Below are 22,020 nucleotides of genomic sequence, written 5' to 3'. Positions count from 1 at the left end.
CTACCGTGAGCACTCTGGAATTTGGGCTGGGTGGTAGACTAGGAGGCTGGCAGTATGTTTCAGAGCCGTCCGCTGCAAAACTAAAACTGATTTGAAGTCGCATGCTTTTTCTTAAAAAATGTTAACTTTGAATTTTATTCCACAGAATAGCCATGTAATTTTGAAAATGTTTTCAATAACTGACCTCTGAAAATTTCAAGTTATTTCAAATAAAAGTGACACTCCTAAATAATTTACCATTTCATTCACTTTTGCACATGGCTACTTATATTATCCCTTGACTGAAGAGATATGGGAACATATGTATAACTGATTCACTTTGTTATGAAGCAGAAACTAACACACCATTGTAAAGCAGTCATACTCCAATAAAGACGTAAAAAAAAAAAAACATGGGATGCAGTAGGTCCCACACACTGTTTCCAACTCTATTATTCTCAGGTAGCTGTTTCTGGCAGTGACATCCATCTATTAAAACTCCATTAGCAATAAATTTTAATGATAATTACCATCTACTGAGTAGCTTCTACATCCAAAGCAGTTTTATATATTTTCTCATTTAATCCTCTCAGTAACTCTGAAAAGCAAATTATCCCCAAACACATAATGGGAGTGAAAGTCACAAAAGGTCACTAAATCACACAAAGTCGCAGAGTCACATACCAGGATTGCAACACAGGGCTCTCTGGCTCTAAAACCTGTGTCTTTTCCACCGTGTCTCCCTTGCCCTCCTTTTACATTGCTTCTTTATGCTTCAGGAACGTCAACCTCAGTTATGAAACAATCCTCAAGTTCAAGAAAACAAAATAACTAATATCATTATCCTACACTCTGAGGCCTTCAATTGGGCAGTATTTTCAAACGCAGAGCAGTAGACCTGCAATCAGGCGTCTTAGGTTCTGTTGTCAATTCCACCTGCAACAAACTAGGGGGTTTTGGAAAAGTCACCTCACCTGGACCTAAGCATCTGCAAAATGAGAGTGAGACTTGGTCACTGTTGCAGCCCTTCCAACTCCAACATGCTATCATTTCAACACAAATTCCTCAAGACTCAGTTGCTTATGTGTAGACTGAGTGTCATATGCTACTGACTGCAACAGGCCCTCCAAGGGGGACCGGAAAGATCCAGTTATAGACACACTCTCAAAGCCAGTATCAGGTGAATGCTAACTCCAACCTCAACTTCTGAGAAAGTAATAATAACAACACTATGATGATAACTACTACTTATTTATTGCTAATTATGTCCCAGTAACTGTTCTGATGTAACTTATCTCATTTAGCCTTCGCAACAACCCTATGAAGTAAGACCCATTATTATTCCCATTTTAGAGGTGAAGAAACTGAGGCTCATCACGTTTAAGTAACTGCCCAAGATCAAATATACAATTTATGGCACGTCTACAAGTAAACTCAGCTATTCAGACTCTGTGGTCTGATTCCAGATTATCATGAAAGACTGCCTCTCTCCTGACCACGCTGCTCTCTTTGAGAAATACTCACTTGAAAAGCTTCTTGGAAAAGAAAGTAAGATCTCATCACTAACGCTGCACCACAGATTGAATTTAAAATGCAGAGTGTTTTACGCTGCCAGCAGATACACACCAGCGTTAACAGGATCCGTTAATGTCCATTTGGCTCTGTTAACCTTGTCAGAGTCTGTGTAAATGGCAATAGTCAGGTCTGGGAGGAAGACTGCCCCAGTGGGAAGGAGCCTGCTTGGGGCCAGGAGGCAAACACCTTATGCAGGAGGATTCGCTGCATGGCAACCATTTAAAGGCTAATGGTAAGACAGACCATCCTTATTAATCAACACCACTTAGATGTGCATAATCATTGGCTTTCAAGTTTAAGTAGAAAATACTAAACTTGCTTTATGTCCATTCTCCAGTGCTTCCCCAAATCAGCTGAGCAGATAGGGGTTTGTTTTGTTTTGTTTTTTTGCGCTCAGAGCCTCCTTTGGGACGTGTTCCATGAACACATTTGGAAAATTCTGCTCCATGGAAGACAGCAAGTTTTGGCCAATGGTCCCCCCAAAAAAAGAACCAGTGCAAAAGAGAGTTCTTAATTCCTGATGCTATTCACGTGAGGGCCCTGCTGCCCCAGGGAGCTGGAACACCAAAGAAGAGGCAGCTCCACACTGTCCATCACTCACACCAGGGGCAGAACAGAAATGCCCTCACCAAGATGTAAAAATAAACGCTACAATAAAGACAGACATAGAGAACGGACTTGAGGACACAGGGAGGGGGAAGGGGAAGCTGGGAGGAAGTGAGAGAGTGGCATGGACATATATACACCACCAAATGTAAAATAGCTAGCTAGTGGGAAGCAGCCACATAGCACAGGGAGATCAGCTCGGTGCTTTGTGACCACCTAGAGGGGTGGGATAGGGAGGGTGGGAGGGAGACGCAAGAGGGAGGGGATATGGGGATATATGTATACGAATAGCTGATTCACTTTGTTATACAGCAGAAGCTAACAACACTGTAAAGCAGTTATACTCCAATAAAGATGTTAAAAAAAAAAACCCTGCTATTTACTGAGTCACTTTGCTGTACAGCAGAAATTAAACGCAACATTGTAAATCAACTATACTTCAATAAAATTAAAAAAAATAATCGCTACTTTTACAGATAAGACACTATAAGTATTTTATATATTTTTTTAAGTTTGAGCATTTATATCATTTATAACTGTATGCAAGATAATTTTCGGAAAGAGAACACTTGCTGGTAACCCATACAACTTCAAGAAGACTTTTTTTTTTTTTTAAGATTTTTGTTTTTTTGATGTGGACTTTTTTGGGTTTTTTTGTTTTTTGTTTTTTTATTTTTTTGCGGTACACGGGCCTCTCACTGTTGTGGTCTCTCCCGTTGCAGAGCACAGGCTCCGGACACACAGGCTCAGAGGCCATGGCTCATGGGCCCAGCCGCTCCGCGGCATGTGGGATCTTCCCGGACCAGGGCACGAACCCACGTCCCCTGCATCGGCAGGTGGACTCTCAACCACTGTGCCACCAGGGAAGCCCTGTGGACCATTTTTAAAGTCTTTATTGAATTTGTTACAATGTTGCTTCTGTTTTCTGTTTTGGTTTTTTGGCCGCGAGGCATGTGGGATTTTAGGTCCCCGACCAGGGATCGAACCCGCACCCCCTGCATTGGAAGGCAAAGTCTTAACCACTGTTCTGCCAGGAAGTCCCTAGAGGACTCTTTTCCTAAGTAGAATTATTTGATTAAAATTTGGAGGAAAGGAATCAGAGACTGATATCAGGTCATGTCCTTACCATGTTCTGCTTAAAAGAATTGTTGCAAACATTCAGCCCAAGAAAGGAACTTGCTATCTTTAATTTTTATCTTCCTTTTTTTTTTTTTTTAGTAATTTCAGATTTCAATTCAAACATGTAACTCGTTTTTGCCACTGAATTCTTTAAGAACCTGTGTCAAGAAGGAAATCTTGATTAGGTAAGTGAACCTCAGATATTTACAGTCCTTGGAAGAAAGGTTACCAAAAAAAGAGGGAAAATGAAAGATGGTCCCTTTAAGAAATGAACAAAGAAGGAAGATAGGTTGCCAACTACAAGCAGCGAACTGGAGGAAAGAGCTGGCTTCAGAATGTTAATGCCATCACTGCAAATTAGTTTCAATATAAGTAATTAATCAACTTTTGTCACTTTTTGTGGTACATTGTGAACATTCCCTGTGAGGTCCATCCTTCACTGTAGTACTTCAAGTTTAAAAGCCTGAGGCTTTTAGAACCCGCCTTATGACATTGGCAAGGCCCTTTCTATAGGCTAATGAACTTGCCAAGAATACCAAGCTAACAAAAGATACAATGGTACCATGCTTCAGTTTTCAAGAACTTTTCCATGCTCATTTCAGGCCCCCTTTACACTTTGGCCCTTTCTGCTCAAATACCACCCAGCTCACTGGAAGGACCAGCTTTTAATTTCACCCTGAGTGCCATCCCTCCTGGGACCAGTGATGAGGGGAAATGATGACAACACATTATGTAAATTTCCTTTTGTGTAACCTCTCCTTCTAGAATCTTTCAGTGCATTACCAGGAAAAGATAAATCCACACTCACTGAGATTTAATTAAGTCTCTAAGGAAAGGGCCACGTTGGACGGGAGCAAATGTAACAGATTTCAGCAGGGATTCCTTTGTCTGTCAGTCACACGATCCACAGAAGCACTGGGGTACCTGGAATACTGCATTCTGACTTTAAACTATTCCTGCTACTAAACTGCTGCCTTTTCCCTTAAAGCTTAAATTACCAAATACATCAATACAGAAGAACCTACACTCGCAGGCTGCAACTGCCGTGCATAGGGATGAATGGATTTCCTACGTCTTGAACCTAACCTAGCACGATAGAGTCTCACGGGGGTGGGGGGCGCCGGGGGGTTCAAATTCAATTTATTAGTATTTCCTCTATACATGTAATTGTGCCCATTATGGAATATAAAGAAAAATAAAAAGGAGTAAAAATATCACTCATAATATACCAGTGTTAACATTGTTGTTTCTTTGGAAACAGCAACTTGTTTTCTCCTAAACTTGCATTTCACTATCACACTTCCACGGAGCATAAGCCTGGTTGAGACTGTAAGTGAACCCTGACCAAATGTACTTACTGACTGTGCCAGGCTCCCCTGTCCTCTGAGAACTCATACCCAGTGAGAGCCACTGGGTCGCCCCACTAGTGTGGAAATAGGACTCAGGGCCCCATGGGAGGCACGATTTTGATTTTCCTCACCATCAAGCAGGGCAGACAGAAGGGGTGAGAAGTAGCAATCAGAGAAAATGGAGCCAAAGTACCTGATCCCCTCTGCTCTCCGAATCTGTTACCGCTTCTCTGCCCAGGCACAGTCTTCCTCCCCTTGCCCAGGGCGGTCCCATCCCCAGCTGAGCGTCCTCTGCTCCCCTGAAGGGCCCTCAGGGCCACACACTACGTGCAAGCCAATCACTCAATTAGCCAAGGCTCTGCCCTTGTGGTCGGCCCAGGAGGGTCTCCAAGGCCACTCGAGTCACATGGGAAGCTCTGTACAAATGAATCCTAAAATCCTTCCTTCCTTCACAGCAATCTCTCAGAGATTTATCTTGTCACCAAGAGGAAAACATAAACCTTCCTGCTGTCACTGAGGTACTCCCAGTGTGGCTGCTTTTACCGCCCTGCTCAAAAAGTAAACTGCGTGAAAAATAAAGTTTGTCTTAACACAAGCTTTAACATCAGATGGGTTTAAATTCTTCAAAAGACTAACTTAAAATTGAACTGTTTGAACATGAACAAGCAGTATCTGAAAGGAGAAACTTAAACGATTAATAAACATGGGAACATAGGTTCTACCTCATTAATCAAAGGAAGGCCGAAGCATAAATATGTGTTTATCTAACTAGAAAAGGTTTTTTTAAATTGTATCTTCGATGTCAGCATTGGCTAGGATGGGGGGAGACTTGCTGGTCATACATACACTACGGGGGGGTGGGGAGGAGTTTGATAAAAACAATTTCCCAAATACAAATTTGGGAATTTGTATTAAGAGTGGAAACTACACACACACACACACACACACACACGACACATCATCAAAATGAGTGTCGGGACAATTCATAATGGTGGACCAACAAGATGTGACATCAATTGCCCCCCTCAAAGAGAGCCACTGGTGGTCTGATGCTGGCCTCCAACTGTTTACACAAATAAAAACATGCATCAGATTTTAAAAGTAAAAACTACACCCAATCTGACCCAGTAATTCTACTTGTGACCCTAAGGATGTAATTAATAGTATGCATGAAGATTTATACTCTCACAGTTGATAACAAAAACTGGAAAAATATTGGACGATAAGGTAGTTATAAAATATGATATAGTCAACTCAGCAGAATGTTCTGCAGCCAGTAAGATGTTGCAGAAAGGTTTGCAAACATGGAAAAGAATCTAGTTACAAACCAATACACACAATGTAAACCCATTTTTGTGAAAAAATATATTTGTGGAAACATGACCATCTAGAAATGGGTCTGGAGAGGAGACGACAGTGGTTATATCTTGGAGTGAGGTGGGATGGAATCAAGGCTAGCAGGGCGGCATGTATTTAAGGGGGAGGGTCTGGGACACAAGCTTGGTGCGTATTCTAACTCTGCCACTGTGGGAACTGTAGTGACTTGTTTATAGATTCCTTACCTGTAAAATGGGGATAAAGCTACTTTTTAGGGTTTGGGAAAGGATGAAGTGAGACCATGCCAGGAAAGTACAAAGTATAATACCTGATAAAAATAAAAAATTACAATTCTATCAGTATTTATGTGCAATTTCCAATTTTCTATGATGAACATGCATTTCTTTTATAATTAGTCATCGCCAAAATACTGTAAACAAATATAGAATTCTAATTAATGATATACATGCTTAATTACTCAGGAGGGCAGGATACTTATATCCACAATTTATTTTGAAATGTATCAAAAAATAAGTTGGACTGATGGTGGGTATACAGATATTTACTGTAAAATTCTTCCAACTTTGTTATGTTTGAAAATGTTCATAATAAAATGTTGAGAAAAGGGTATTTCATCTTACATGCATTCTTTTATTTACATAAGTAAAACACTCATTTTAACAAAGCATATAATAAAGACATATATAGAGAAATACTAATAATCTCCCCAGCATATTCCTCACCAAGTCCATCCTCCTCTAAAGGTACTTTTGGTATCCTTCCACATCTTTATGCTCATAAATTTAAAGGAAGTTCTTTCTTAGGATCATATTGTTCACATTACTTGGCAACCTGTGTTTTTTACACTTAGAAAAATAACTTTTAGGGGAGGTAATCATAAGGAATATGATCAATAATGTTGTAATAACTTTGTATGGGGACAGATGGTAACTAGACTTATCATGGTGATCTCATAATGTATGCAAATGTCAAATCACTGTATAGCACACCTAAAACTAACAAAATACATCAACTATATTTCAATTAAAAAGTAACTTTTAAAAAATGATATCTACCTCTTACTAATGAATGTTCACGTCACAAATAAATCTTCTTTAAAGATAAGATAGCAGTGAGGACATGGCTTCCTTACCTATTTGATTTTTATTATACTTAAGATTTTAGAACACTTCATAGCAAAATACTTGGTTTTTAAATTGTTTCTTTTCATATTAAAATACATCATAAGTGGGTATCTGTGGGTTCCACCGTCCTGCTAGGGCTTTTCTACCCACCTTCTCCTTCAGGTCCTGCGCCCACTCACCTCATCCCGTCTGCGGTGGCAATATCACTGCCATTACAGCTGAGGCCATTTTCTGAAGCCACCCCTCTAGCCCAAGTTAGAGAGAAAAACCTACCTGAGAGTCACATGCCTTTTAATATGCATAACCACAATTCATATTCACATTCGTACACACAATGTGGAGAAAACAAAACAAACAAGAGCAGTAAAACTGCATTAATATAATTTGAGTAATGAATTGTTGCATCCACCCCACGGAAGCAGAATGAACCCTACCCAAAACTCTGTTGGGATATAGAGACTGGGGATTCCATACACGGACCAAGGGGATTTCTAGGAAACATGAAAAAGGGAATACAACTGCCCAAAGTTTTAATTATTTTTCATTGTCCTTGAGTTGATAATTTGTGGAGGAAAAAACTGGACAAAATTAAAGGACACTTTGTCCAAACATAAGAGTTCCAGGGCCTTTTGTTATTTAACCAGATGCTCAAATCTAGATGTGAGATGAATACAATTTATAAGGATGTAACATCAGAAACGTGTAAAGAAAACAAAAAAGCAAAAGTTAGCTTTATTCTTTAAGGCATGAATACTTCATCAAAATCACCAAAGATACTGATGAATTTGCCTGAAAATACTGTAAGAGAATCGGCTTTCCATGATCCATGAAAAAAACCCATTGAGATTTTGATTGGAATTACAATGAATCTATAGATCAACTGGAGAAGAAATGATAACTCTGCAATAATGAATCTCCTTACCCATGAGCACATTTAATCTCATTTATGTCTTCATTTAATGCATCATCCATAGTTTTCCTTATATATCACAGATATATCATTTTATAGTTTTCCCTAGAGATCTTACATATATTTTATTAGATTAATTCCTGAGTACTTGATTTTTTCTGCCAGGTATTTTCCAGGTATTTGTTGCTGGTGTAAAGAAATGCAGTTGGCTTTTTTTTTTGCGGTACGTGGGCCCCTCACTGTTGTGGCCTCTCCCATTGCGGAGCACAGGCTCCAGACGCGCAGGCTCAGCGGCCATGGCTCACAGGCCCAGCCGCTCCACGGCATGTGGGATCTTCCCGGACCGGGACACGAACCCGCGTCTCCTGCATCGGCAGGTGGACTCTCAACCACTGCGCCACCGGGAAGCCCGACAGTTGGCTTTTATACTACAGACTTATCCCTATCCACCTTGTTCAACTCTCTTATTATTTCTAATAAATTATCTGTAGATTCTTTTGGTTTTCTACAAAAATGATCACATAATCTGCTAATAAGGACATTTTTATTTAAAAAAATACAATTTAACCACAAAAAGGAGCGTAGGTGAGTTGCATAGAAAATCCCTGAAAAAATACTCAAGCAACTGGTAACACTGGTTGCTAATCTAGGCATTGAATAATTTTATACCTCATGTTCCTTTTGAATTTTGAGCCATTTTACAGATTACCTATAGCAAATAACTAAAATAGGCGTTTTTTTCCCCCAAAAAACAATACAACTTTTAAGGCAGTTAAAATACAACTGAAGAGCTAGGCAAGTCATAGGCTCTCTGGGCCTCAGTTTCCCATGTGCCAAGTGCCTTCACTTGGACTAAATCCAAAGTTACAAATCCAAGGCCCTTGACTTAAATTTGGCCTGCAGACATGTTATGCTAGGCGCTCACAGTGGATTTTTGGTTTTTCATTTATCTAGTTGCCAACATTAAAAAACAAACAAGGGCTTCCCTGGTGGCGCAGTGGTTGAGAGTCCACCTGCTGATGCAGGGGACACGGGTTTGTGCCCCGGTCCGGGAAGATCTCACATGCCACGGAGCAGCTGGGCCCGTGAGGCATGGCCGCTGAGCCTGCGTGTCCGGAGCCTGTGCTCTGCAACGGGAGAGGCCACAACAGTGAGAGGCCCGTGTACCGCAAGAAAATAACAATAATAATACAGATTTCTTGCAAATCAAAACCACAATGAGGAATAACCTCACACTGGTCAGAATGACCATCATCAAAAAGTCTAGAAGTAACAACTGCTGGAGAGAGTGTGGAGAAAAGGAAACCCTCCTACACTGTTGATGAGAATGTAAATTGGTGCAGTGACTATGGAGAACAGTATGGAGGTTCCTTAAAAAAACTAAAAATAGAGTTACTGTATGATCCAGCAATCCCACTGCTGGGAGTACATCTGAAGAAATTGAATACACAATTGAATACTACTCAGCCATAAAAAAGAATAAATAATGCCATTTGCAGCAACATGGATGGACCTAGAGAATTTCATACTAAGTGAAGTCAGACAAAAACAAATATTATATGACATCACTTATTTGTGTGATCTAAAAAATAATACAAAACAGAAATCTATATACAAAACAGAAATAGACTCAAAGATATAGAAAACAAACTTATGGTTACCCAAGGGTAAAGGGAGGGGAGGAGGGATAAATTAGGAGTATGAGGTTAACAGATACAAACTACTATACACGAAATAGATAAGCAACAAGGCCCTACTGTACAGCACAGGGAACCATGTTTAGTACCTGGTAATAACCTATAATGGAAAATAATCTAAAAAATATACAACTGAATCACTTTATTGTACACCTGAAACTAATACAATATTGTAAGTCAACTAAATTTCAATTTAAAGAAACACAGATTTCTCGTCCCGATCACCAGAAACTCCAATTCATTAGGTTCAGAGGGGGACCCAGTCATCAGCTTTATTAACAGCTCTGACCTCCCATCCCCCAAGACACACAAACATACACAAATGCACACACACCATCTCCACCTGCACCTGCACTACCACCTATACACACCAGGAGACCCTGACACTGATGAAGCCTGGTCCAGTCTTTCAGACACATGGAAACAAAGGGATTACCTCTTTAATCTCACATGGGCCCATCTCACTCTATGCCTCCAACCTTGGCCAACAGGAGACAAGATGAGCTCATACTAAAAGGGTCTCTTTTTCTATAGATGGGGTTTCAGCCTGGCTCACTGGCTGTTGTATCATTATGAGAAACAGCCTGGTCATTTAAGCACATATGCTAGAGAAAAACTTCCATCCTCCCAGTTTCTAGCATACTTGATGTGGGAACTCAGCAGACTTTTCTTATAAATATAGAGTAACTTCTCTGCCGTTGCTTCCAATGTCATAGAGTATCAATACCAATCTCTGCTCCCTTAGGTCCTTCCCAAAATGGGCAAACAAACATATAGCTAGACTTCGTCCCTCCATGATTCAGGATCCATGGGCAAATGCAGATGGTCTAAGGCAGCACTGTCCAACAGAACTTTCTATGATGATATTCTATATTTTCATTGTCCAATATGGTAGCCACTAGCCACATGTAGCTATTGAGTTCTTGAAATGTGGCTAATACAAATGAAGACTTAATTTTTTTATTTTAATTAATTCTAATTTAAATTTAAATGGTCACATATGGCTAGTGGCTACTTTATTGATCAGTTCAGATCTAAGGTCATTCAGTCATAGGCTTCATACGAAAATAAAGATTATAGTACAGGTTATAATTACAATCGTTCCCTTTTGGAAGCTCCTAGGGTCACATCTGGCTTTCAGTCATTTTTAATTTCCTCAGAGTAATCACAGCTTACAAGGTTCCATCTAGCAGAAACTCAAAAATTATCTTGTCAAATCAATCTAAAACCAAGGCACATAACACGGTTTAAAAAGTCAAACAGACCACAACAAAAAATATCTTGCACTCAACTATCCTTCTAACCTCCATTCTCAGACAACCACTTGTACCTCTAGCAGTTTTTTCTATCACTTACCTCCTTATTTCTAAGTGATGTTTATTACTACCTCTTAACTCAAAACATTACACACACCTATTGACTTCCTATTATGATTGGTAGAGTACCTAGCTCTCTTAGATGCCCATCTTGCTCCCTCACCTAATATTATATCACAATTTTTACTTAAATCCCTATTTAATGTTTTCATTATTATAACGTCATAATCTAGACGTACACAAACATCATTCACTGCCGAGCCATGACATGCACCATGATTACATTTCTTCTCTGGTGCTTTTTCCGTTTTCCCCTGGAGTCAGCCTTCTCCTCCTCGTCTTCATTTGCTTGCTTTTATTTGAAACTAGGCTACATTTTCATACACCCTCCAACAACTGTAGATGTTTCTCGTGAAATTTTCAAGCACTCAAACCTGGCAAATGAACCAGGAACCACGCTTGTGGACTCTCCATCCTCCCCTTTCAATCTAGTTGGCTTGGTTTCTGGACCGGATTTACAGCTAGAGCCCTGGAAGCTCCCTTTGTTTCTCTCCTGGGTCACATTTCAGGAAATTCTCTCAACCTACTCCTTCATTGACTAGATCATGCCCTCCAGGAGTCGGTCGGGAGAAAAGTTGCATGGGTAAACTGTTTGTGTGTAGCTCTGTATGTCTGAAATAACTTTATTCTATCCTCCCACCTGAATGATAGTTTAACTGGGTCAAGAATTGGCAGAGTTGAAAAGAAAACACGTTATGAATCTGTGAGGAAGGAGGAAGTAATTTCCCCCCAGAATCTGGAAGATTTCCTTCTAGTTTGCAGTATTGTTGAGAGAGCCGATACCACTCTGACTCAGAATCCTTTACACGTTTTTTCCTCTTTGGAAGCTTTTAGAATTCTCTCTTTATCGCTGTTATTCTGAAACTTCAAAATGATGTGCTCCATATGAGGGTATTTTTCATTCATTGTGCTTGGTATGTGAGGTACCCTTTTAATCTGAAAACCCATCTCCAAGGAAATTTGCTTGTATTGTTACTTTGAAAATGTCCTATCATTTTCTGTTTCCTTTTAATGAAACTCCTATTGTTAGGCTACTGGACCTCCTAGATAACACCTCTGTCTTAGCTTTTCTCACTGATTACCCAGGGAAAAAAGAATAAAGAAATGGACAGTTTCCTGACTTTATCTTCCAAATTATGATGAGAATTTTAAATTTCAAGTATAATTCTAAATTTCTAAGTGCTCTTTGCTCTGACTATACTTGTTTTATAGTGTTGCATTTTTATTTCATTAAGGATATTAACTGGAGTTAGTTTGTAGGGTTTTTTGTAGTTTTTTTTTTTCCTTCAATTCATTGCCTCTCTTAGCTCTGAGTTTCTTCTCGATTTTTCTTTTTCTTTTTGATGGGGACGGACTTTTCATATTGGAGGCTTTCCTTAAATGTCTGATCATCTGCTCATATTTAAGAGCAAGGCATTTAGAATGCTGATTGAAAGCCCTGCTATACAGCAGGCCTTGACAACTAGTGAAGCTCACTGTGGGGCAATCACGTGGAGACACAGCTCTTTCATCGAGATACCACCAAAATATCTCAGTTTCCGAGTTTCCTAGGAGAGGGATCCTTCTATCCCCACCTTGGGGTAGGAGTCTGGCTGCTGGCACTCTCAGGTTAGATGCTGGAAGGGCACTAGAGGCCTCCTGTTAGACATGCAGAGTTGCGTGTATCTCCACCGCTTTCCATCCAGAACCACATCACTGCCCTCCTCTGTGCTTGGTACCCACAACTCCAAAACCCATTACTGAAACTTCTCCAAGAAATGCATCTCTCAATTCCCATTAGGATACAGGAGGGGTAGTCATATAACTTCTCAGAATGAAGGTAGGGTTTGGAGTTCACTGCTCTTTAAACTGCTGCTAACAGACCTCTTGGTTTCAGCCTCCTGATTCTCCTCCACCCCGTGCAATACCTGATGCTTCCAATTTCTAAGAACTCTTGGAATTTGGCAGGGTCAACCCCCCAGCTTCTCACTGGTCACGTCCCCCAACTCCACACACCCCCTCCTTTGGATGCAACCTAACTGCAAAGTGGGTGCGTGAATGTTCCACCATCTTCATATTATTATTATACAGTGTGCAGTTTCAGATATTTCCTGACTGGCTCAAAGGTAAAGTTGAGCACCTATCATTTTCCTGCTGTCATTACTGTTCTTGTCTTGTTAGCGACTTTTGAGAGAATTGGTCAGAGACATTTTACTTCTACTTCCTATCGTGTAAGAGCATCAGCGGTCTTTCGCAGTATAGGAAAGTCTCTTGTTTATTTTTTTGAGAGGATAGAAAGTTGTTCTCTTCTAATTAGAAGAATCCTGTCATATTAATATTTCTTCATATTCTCAGCATGAATTCTTATCTAAATGACTTACTGATTTCCTTCATTACATGCCTAATACATAGAAAGTAAGAAAAGCTATGGCAAGAAATCAAAAAAGCAAAGTTCTTTTCGTCTGTGGCTGTTCCTTCAACAATTTGGGCTTTATATATTCTCTCCATGAGCGGAGAGAAGGGGAGAGAGAGAGAAGAGAGGGGCCGAGTTAACATATATAAGCCAAAACTTTTAGGGAGATTATTGCCAAGAGAAGCTAACATCTACATATAAGACTGGAAGCTTTCAACCCAAAGTTTTCTTTTTGGAACACCAAGGAGAAAAGGGAAAATAATGAGGAAATAATCACACTAGAATTTAGTGAGACAGGTACCAAACTTCGCCGGGCTGTTTATCTCACAATATTTTCGATGCTATAGTCTAAGAACAGAATAGCCATCTTCCCCTGAGTAAGCAGAAGCCTAGGTGACGCAAATGTCTCTCAGTCATGCCCTGCCGCCCCCATGCTTCTAATCGCGCTCAGAACCACTTCTCTCCCCGTCTGGCTGCCATTCATCAGAAGCCCCTCCCACTCTCCCTTTGTCTGAAAACGTTCTCACCTTGTGAGTCCCGTTGAGAGGCCGAGCTCTCTCCCGTGATCCAGACTCAGCCTGTCAGATTCTCACTTTCCTAAGCCAAGGGTGCTGGCACTTGACCAAATCAGGCGCACCTGCTGCAGCTAGCCAGGTACAGGAGTCAGGATTGCGGAGGGAGGGGAGGCCGCTCCTGCAGCCCTGGCCGCGCGCTGAGCTCTGGGCCAGCAGGGCCCACTTTGCAACCTAACTGCGGCCGCTAACACTCTACAGCTGGGCTGACAGGGCCTCACAGCCATGGAGCGTGAGCCAGGCTTCAGGCAGTTCTCTCCGGGACCCACTATCCTTTTGATGAACTGCCTTTCTGCTCAAGTCAGCTGGAACTGAGACTCTGATACATACAGGTTCCATATTAGGATTGCTGAAATAACTGAGGGAAGATCCCACGTGCGGTGGAGCAAATAAGCCCGAGCGCCACAACTGCTGAGCCTGTGCTCTAGAGCCCGCGAGCCACAGCTACTGAAGCCCGCGTGCCCAGAGCCCGTGCTCCGCAGCAAGAGAAGCCACCTCAATGAGAAGCCCGCACACCGCAACGAAGAGGAGCCCCAGCTCGCTGCAACTAGGGAAAGCCCGCGTGCAGCAACGAAGACCCAACACAGCCAAAGGTTTAAAAAACAAGTAAATAAAAAATCACTGAGAACTGAAGGTGCAAATCTTGATCTAAGAAATGACAACAAATCCTACAGACAGGTGGGCATCTCAATCTATTTTAACACTACAGACAGGTAGGTGTTTCTTTTGGTATCACAATTTTCTTATCAGTTTGAATAATTTAAGCCTCTGTTCTCAGAGTTCTACTCCAAGAAAAAAAAGGCTAATATTCCTCTCATCTTGCAGATTTGAGATCAGACTTTAGATTCTTGTTGGGACACATGAGAACCAACATGAGTGAGCCAGCTAGCCTTCCTCATCATCGTGACCGCCTAGACCCAGTCCTCAGACACCAGTGTGCTTAAGGACCTCCTGAGTCTGTACACCTGCCTTCAAAATACACATTCAGGCCAGAGCGAGAGCACGGGTACTCAAGGAGGTAGTTAATAGCTGTGGGAATCCTATCTGAGCCCTCTCTTAATTAGGCAAAGCTAATGAGAGCCACTGCCTTTTTGTAAGCAGTATCCAGATGGTGGTTTTAGGTTATCATTACTATAATTAAAGGGAGTGTAAGCTTCAGGTAATCCAAGGTTAAATTCCGGAGAGAACCTTATTTTCTACTCAGGATTTTAAGTAAGCAACTCAAAAAAGGAGAGAGAGGCAAAGGAGAAATTTGTTTCAGTAATAAATAGCTGTTTTATAGAAGTTTAAATAAAATATTGAGAATTAACAGTGCAACCAACACTTCTGGGGTGGGGGATGGGCAGTGGCGTCGATGGTACCACATTAGGGGCTGAAGGGAATCTAGAGATGAATAGGGCTTCAGCCCCATCTTTACCTCAGACTGACAATCTGGGTGGGAGTCAGTGGAAAAGTGGAAGAGGGATGTGAAAACAAGATACATAAATATGATAAACGCAGAAGGTCATGAACCAAAAGAGGGGTGGCAGGAAAAATATTGTTTTTTTTAAATTTATTTATTTTTGGCTGCGTTGGGGTCTTCATTGCTGTGTGTGGGCTTTCCCTAGTTGAGGCGAGCAGGGGCTACTCTTCGTTGCGGTGCAAGGGCTTCTCATTGCGGTGGCTTCTCTTGTTGCGGAGCACGGGCTTTAGGCGCGCGGGCTCAGTAGTTGTGGCGCACGGGCTTAGTTGCTTCGCGGCATGTGGGATCTTCCCAGACCAGGGCTCGAACCCATGTCCCCTGCACTGGCAGGAGGATTCTTAACCACTGTACCACCAGGGAAGTCCCCTTTTCATTTGTTTTTAATTGTTTCTATTTCTCATTCCCAATCAAACGTGCCACCGGGGCTCTCCACACACTAAGGCTGAAGTGCACATCGTTTTGGGGGACGGGTGGATTGGTCCAGATTTAAAAAGGCGCAGCCACACTGTGATTTGTTTTTTTTCAAATTTCCAGCTTTCAGACACAAAACCCCCCGGCTTTCAGTTGCAAGAGCCAGAGACGAAAGAGAAAGCATTTTTCCAGATATCTCAAAGATAAGCTTTGGAATACCCATTGGCCCGGCACAGAGGAGTGGATTGTAGAGTTTTAACTGCAAACAGAGTAGAGAGATGGTAGGAAAAGGGCAGGGATTTGAGGAAAGCCCATCCTGAGGCTGGAGGAGGAAATTTAGGCAAGAAAGGGAAGAGCCAGCGAGTTGAGGTGCCTCTGTTTTGAGCACCTGTGGGCTGAAAGCCTGGGGTGGGGAGGGAGGATTCGGAAACAGGTAGGTTGAGAACCTCAGAATGCAGGAGGCTTGGGCATCACTCCCTTCAAGAACTCACCAAGTGGTCACCCTGGGCAGTAGGGTAGAAATGGGAACAACTTGTGTCTAAGCTGAGAGCATCTGAGATATACCCGCATCCTCTCCTCCAGCACAAAGTGAAAACAATCCAGAAAATCTCTGCAATCCTTTCAGAGGGGCACGAAGGCCTCTGAGAATAAAGGACACGATCCTCCTCTCTGTGTTGAGTCCTCGTGCCTGAGAATGCTGTGTCGTGGGGAAAGGGAACCCTCAGCAGAGGCTGCAAGTCCAGGGGACGATGGGGTCACCGTCACAGAAAATCAGCAGCCCTGGTGGGGGCAGAGCTGAGAGAGAAGATGGTGGGAAGAGAAGAGATGGCCAGCAACTCCAGCCAGAGGTACCTCCAGAACAGACACAGCCAGACCTCACAGAAGGCCAACCAGGAACACCTACCTGCCTGCCCTGTGCCACGAGGTGTCCGTGCCATGCAGCCCCCACCGCAGCTCCTTCCTGCGTACTGGAAGGAAGGGAGAACACGTCAGAGGCTATACCAACCCTGATAGGTGGCATGAACCGAAAACGACTGAATTTAACTAGTCCTGATTTAACTAGTGATTGAGGAAACCTGAAGCTGCAAAATCAAGTGTTTTCTATAGGTGATTGGTGGCTGATGAGTTCGTTAGATGCATTTCTGGGAAACTACTTCTATTTCTACCCACCAGGCTGTGTGCACACAGGGCTCAGAACACAAAGGTACACACCGAATGCAGTGGGGAAATTGAAGGAAGAAGACATTGTACTAAGTTGGAGGGCAGATTAGGCCAGTATTTATAACAGGATTTTAAAAAAAACTGTGCTTTAATGAATTTATGGGCTTTTGACAAGTAGAAATGAGGTGGAGGCATTCCAGATGGCAGAAAAGAGATGGATCAAAGCCTAGGAAATGGGAGGAGGTGGGAAATGTTCAGGAAAAAATGATGGTCCAGTTTGGCTGGAACCTAAGCTCCTCTTTTAAAATTCCACACATGCTCTGCCAGAGCCCTGTGCTTTGTGCCTCAGTGACGGGAAGCGTTTTGTAAACATCTCCGGTATGAAATATATTCGGAGCTGAGTGATGCCTGGAAACATACGCCCATTACTTAGAAGCCCTGTTGCCTCTGTCTGCTTCCTGTCCCTTCCTGCAAATGTAGTAAACAGACTTGTCACCAAATGATGCCTCTGGTGGGAAATCCTCTTCTCTCCTGCTCTGTGTGCAGCCCTAGCCCCCAGGGAAGGGATCTTCCATTCGTATTTCATCCTTTCATCAGATGCTCGGAACGCTTTCACCATTCTGCCTGTCCTTATTCCTTGGATGGAGGCATGGCTACTACAGTGGAAGGTGGTGGTTCGTTGGGTGTGAGGTGGCGGTCCAGGCATTTTTATTTTGACAAATCGCCAAAGGCGATCCAGATCTCCTCTTTTCCTTTTTACACTTTCCTTAACCTCCCATCCATTCCTTCATAGAAATTTAGAACACTATCTGGTACATATTTGGTGTCTATAACAATTTGTTGAATGAATGAGTTGACAGGCCCACCAACCCATTTTCCAAGCTGCAGCATGCAATGGAATCAGCAGGAGGGCTTGTTAAAATACAGATTGCAGGAATTCCCTGGCGGTCCAGTGGTTAGGACTCTGCGCTTTCACTGCCGAGGGCGCGGGTTCCATCCCTGATTGGGGAAATAAGATCCCACAAGCCTTGTGGGGCGGCCAAAAAAGAAAAAAAATATATAGATTTCTGGGTCCACCTGAAGAGTTTCTGATTCAGTGGGCCTGGAGCAGGGGCTGAGAACAACCCCCTTCCCCCTAGCCCGCTAACCCCTGCCAGGTGATGCCTATGCTGTTGGCAGGGGGAGCGGGTACACTTTGAGAACCACTGGTCTATATATAGATCAATACGGAAATCCCCTGAATACTTTGACCATAACCCAAAACTGATTGGTACCTTTAAATGTTTTATCTACCATATTCCTGGAAGCTTTTAGAAAAAGATGTTTCCCTATGTTTTCTTACATAAGTTATGAGAGCAACTTAATAGCATAAATTATAGCCACTGAAAACCATTTTTGGAAGACATGGAATTTTGATTAAGAATTCCAGGAATTAGAGACTTTTGAATAAAATGTTATCTTTTTCCCATTCAAGGGCTGATGGTTTAATGATGCAGTAAGATTTTAAAAGCCATAGGACTGCTATTATTCTACCTTGCACTGGCCTTCTTTAATTTCACAACAAAGCAAAAATCAGGCCACCTCTTCTGGAGTGACTGAGAGTTGGATAAAGAGGAGTGTTTCTGTCCACTGCCTGGAGGAGAATCCATTTTAAGAATCTTGGGGCTTCCCTGGTGGCGCAGTGGTTGAGAGTCCGCCTGCCGACGCAGGGGACACGGGTTCGTGCCCCGGTCCGGGAAGATCCCACATGCCGCGGAGTGGCTGGGCCCGTGAGCCATGGCCGCTGAGCCTGCGCGTCCGGAGACTGTGCTCCACAACGGGAGAAGCCACAACGGTGAGAGGCCCGCGTACAGCAAAAAAAAAAAAAAAAAAAAAAGAATCTGGGACTGCCCTATTGTCTTTTTACCCCTACAGGGAAAACGAAACAAAACCACATTGTTTTCACATTATGTCAAGTACCCATAAGAGGCCAGGTTTTTGCCTTGTTTTCCAGGCCTTTGTAAAAAGTCCAGAATTGCTTAAATAAGAAAATCTTCTCTAAGAAAAAAAAAATTTTTTTTTTAACTTTTAAACTCTAATGTTTAATAATCACGTCAGGCCATAGCTTTCCTTGGGAAGATTCTTCTCGAACTTTCCTAACCTGTATTTCTAATTCTATTAGTTATCTGCAGAGTCAAAGACATCCACGTTGTGTTGGATCACTGGAAATGAAAAGGATATACTTTATAATGGTTTACCATGTGGATTCTCACTGCTCAGAAATTTAAATGGTCAAATGCCCTTGTTCCTGCAAGCTCCCTGAGGGCCATTAATTCCAATTACTCCTAACTAAATATATATTACAGAATTCAGATGAACAATATTTGAGCTACAAAGGCATGGCCTTTTCTCTCTCAGAGCCAGACTACACATGAAATCCCCAATAAAATGTGTGACACAGCTCCTCAAATTTATATCTGCAAGTCTGGTTTTTATATAGTCCTACAGTGAACAGAAATGAGGCTCCTCAGGGCAGAAAATATCATTTGTCTGCAGAAGTGTTCATTGCTCTGGCCTTTTTATTAAAATTCTCACTTATTTAGGTTCTTCCAGACTGAGACTTCAGCTGCAGATTTCTTTTCCTTGCTGTATTTTATAAGACATGCAAAATTGAATACTCCTATATGTAATTATTAGTATTTGTAATTGCAGGTTGTATTTTGCATGTTGATTGCATTGCTCCCTGCTGCCCCAGTGTTCCACGAGTATATGTAATTTTACCTTATACTCTAATTACACTTTAGAGAATTTTCCATTTATCTGCCAATGGATTACTTTATCAAAAGGCAGGCAGGCATAGATATCAGAGGGCTTTCATAGCAATAGCAAAAACAGAGCTTGATTAAATCACTTTTAGGAAAGGAAAACTAACCCTGTTTTCACATAATTTGGTAGAAATTCATAACTCGGTCTCCCAAGTGGATGGAGGCTAGCAGAGGTGGGTAGAAGTCAGGAGAGGGCACAGACACAGAGCTCAGGCTTGAGAGTGGAGAGCATCAGAACGGATGAGGGTCAAGACAGGCAAGGAAGATGTTGTCAAGTGAGCAACAGGACCAAGAATAGCAGAATACGGTTGCAAGTTTGGGAAGCAAGGGTGTAGGATGAATGGGATGGCCAGGGAAGTAAGGGTACCAGGTGAGCATGCAGAGGGGGCCTGGCAGACTTACCGGGGGAGTAGGAGGGTGTGAAATTGGCAGATCTATGTAGAAGGTAAGTATCAATAAATCAGTTAGAGTCAGGGACTGGCAGCTAAGCCTACGAATGTAAAACTAATGGAGATGCAAGAAAATGAAGATGGGGCTTCCCTGGTGGCGCAGTGGTTGAGAGTCTGCCTGCTGATGCAGGGGACATGGGTTCGTGCCCCGGTCTGGGAAGATCCCACGTGCCGCGGAGCAGCTGGGCCCGTGAGCCATGGCCCCTGAGCCTGTGCGTCCGGAGCCTGTGCTCCGCAACGGCAGAGGCCTCAGCAGTGAGAGGCCCGCGTACCGCAAAAAAAAAAAAAAAAAAAAAAAAAAAAAAAGAATATGAAGATGGAAACAGAACAATCTATTTTGACTCTCCTAATGAGCCTTAATTAACAGCTCTGGCTGAAAAACCTCCCATGACAGAACACAGAAGCCTCTAGAGCAGCTTGAAGAAACTGTCAGGATGCGAATCAGCTGTTAACTGAATACGTAGCTTGAGTTTCCTTTAGCCAGTTGTTTTCCATTGTGTGGGTAAATGATCAAAGGTGTGAATCTGAATCGTCAGCAAGTAAACCGGATGCAAAAAAAAAAAAGCTAGGAATTGTATTTATGTTACTAGCAGCAACCTTCCTTAGGGAAGGTTAAAATTAATATTTCAGGAGATCTCATTAAGTGTTTAGAACCATCTCTGCATACAGTTTTGAATTCCTCAGGCAAGGAGGCAGGCTAGATGTAGAAAAACCCACCGGCTGCCCTGTAAGTCGTATTCACCTGTCGTTTTCAAAGATGAATGAAGGTTGAATTGAAGCCTTAAGTTAGTGGCCCTCACCCAGGTGGCATATTAGAATTATAGAGGAAGATTCTGATTTGTCCAGGGTGAAACATGAGCATCAGTATTTCTTAGAAACTCCCCTGGTGAATAGAAGGGTTGGGAACTACTGCTACGTGGAAGAGACCTCAGTGAGAAGAACACAACTCTACGTGCCATGATATTAAAGTATGTCCTAGGAGGCAGCCAGGATTCCCCAGGACCTCATGCCACCTTTGATTTTACTTCCTTGTACAAAAGAAGGCATATGGTGACTTTGGCCCATATCAAGGACATGGCTCACCTCCTGAGGTCACTATGACTCTTTCTTTGAAGAAAAAGAAATATGAGAACTTGTTGCTTAATCATGCTTTGTGAATATATCTGATAAGTTTCAATGGTTTTGTAGGCCAGTATTGATGGATGCTGTTGCACCTCTGTTCATTAGGACATGTACAGCCTAATTCCTCCTTCCAGTTTCTGAGTGTGTATCCAATGATTTGATGTAACAGAAAGGGGAGAAATGTCTATATTTCCAATAGATATCTGTAGCAGTGGGATGTTTTCATCAAGGCAACTGTTAAGAAGTAAAGAAATGGTTTCATACCCAAGAGAAATAGATATTACAACAGAAGAATGCTTTATAAAAAGTAACATTGGGGGCTTCCCTGGTGGCTCAGTGGTTGAGAGTCTGCCTGCCAATGCAGGGGACACGGGTTCGAGCCCTGGTCTGGGAAGATCCCACATGCCGCGGAGCAACTGGGCCCGTGAGCCACAATTACTGAGCCTGGGCGTCTAGAGCCTGTGCTCCGCAACAAGAGACGCCCGCACACTGCGATGAAGAGTGGCCCCCGCTTGCCACAACTAGAGAAAACCCTCCCACAGAAACGAAGACCCAACACAGCCATAAATAAATA

The 22,020-nt window shown here is 42.4% G+C and overlaps 1 long non-coding RNA gene across 1 annotated transcript in view; it reads right to left on the bottom strand.

Moving 5' to 3' along the window:
- The window catches only part of LOC137205056 (uncharacterized), a 178,180-nt gene extending 161,303 nt beyond the window's left edge, over positions 1–16,877 (bottom strand). The window contains exon 1 of the long non-coding RNA XR_010933979.1: positions 16,815–16,877. This is a non-coding gene — a long non-coding RNA (uncharacterized lncRNA). The remainder of the gene's footprint in view (positions 1–16,814) is intronic.
- Positions 16,878–22,020: the final 5,143 nt, after the last annotated feature.

This window comes from Pseudorca crassidens, chromosome 13, assembly GCF_039906515.1.
Source record: "Pseudorca crassidens isolate mPseCra1 chromosome 13, mPseCra1.hap1, whole genome shotgun sequence".
Lineage (NCBI taxonomy): Eukaryota > Metazoa > Chordata > Mammalia > Artiodactyla > Delphinidae > Pseudorca > Pseudorca crassidens.
Note: the sequence above shows the minus strand (reverse complement) of the source record. Positions and strands in the feature narration are given on the sequence as shown.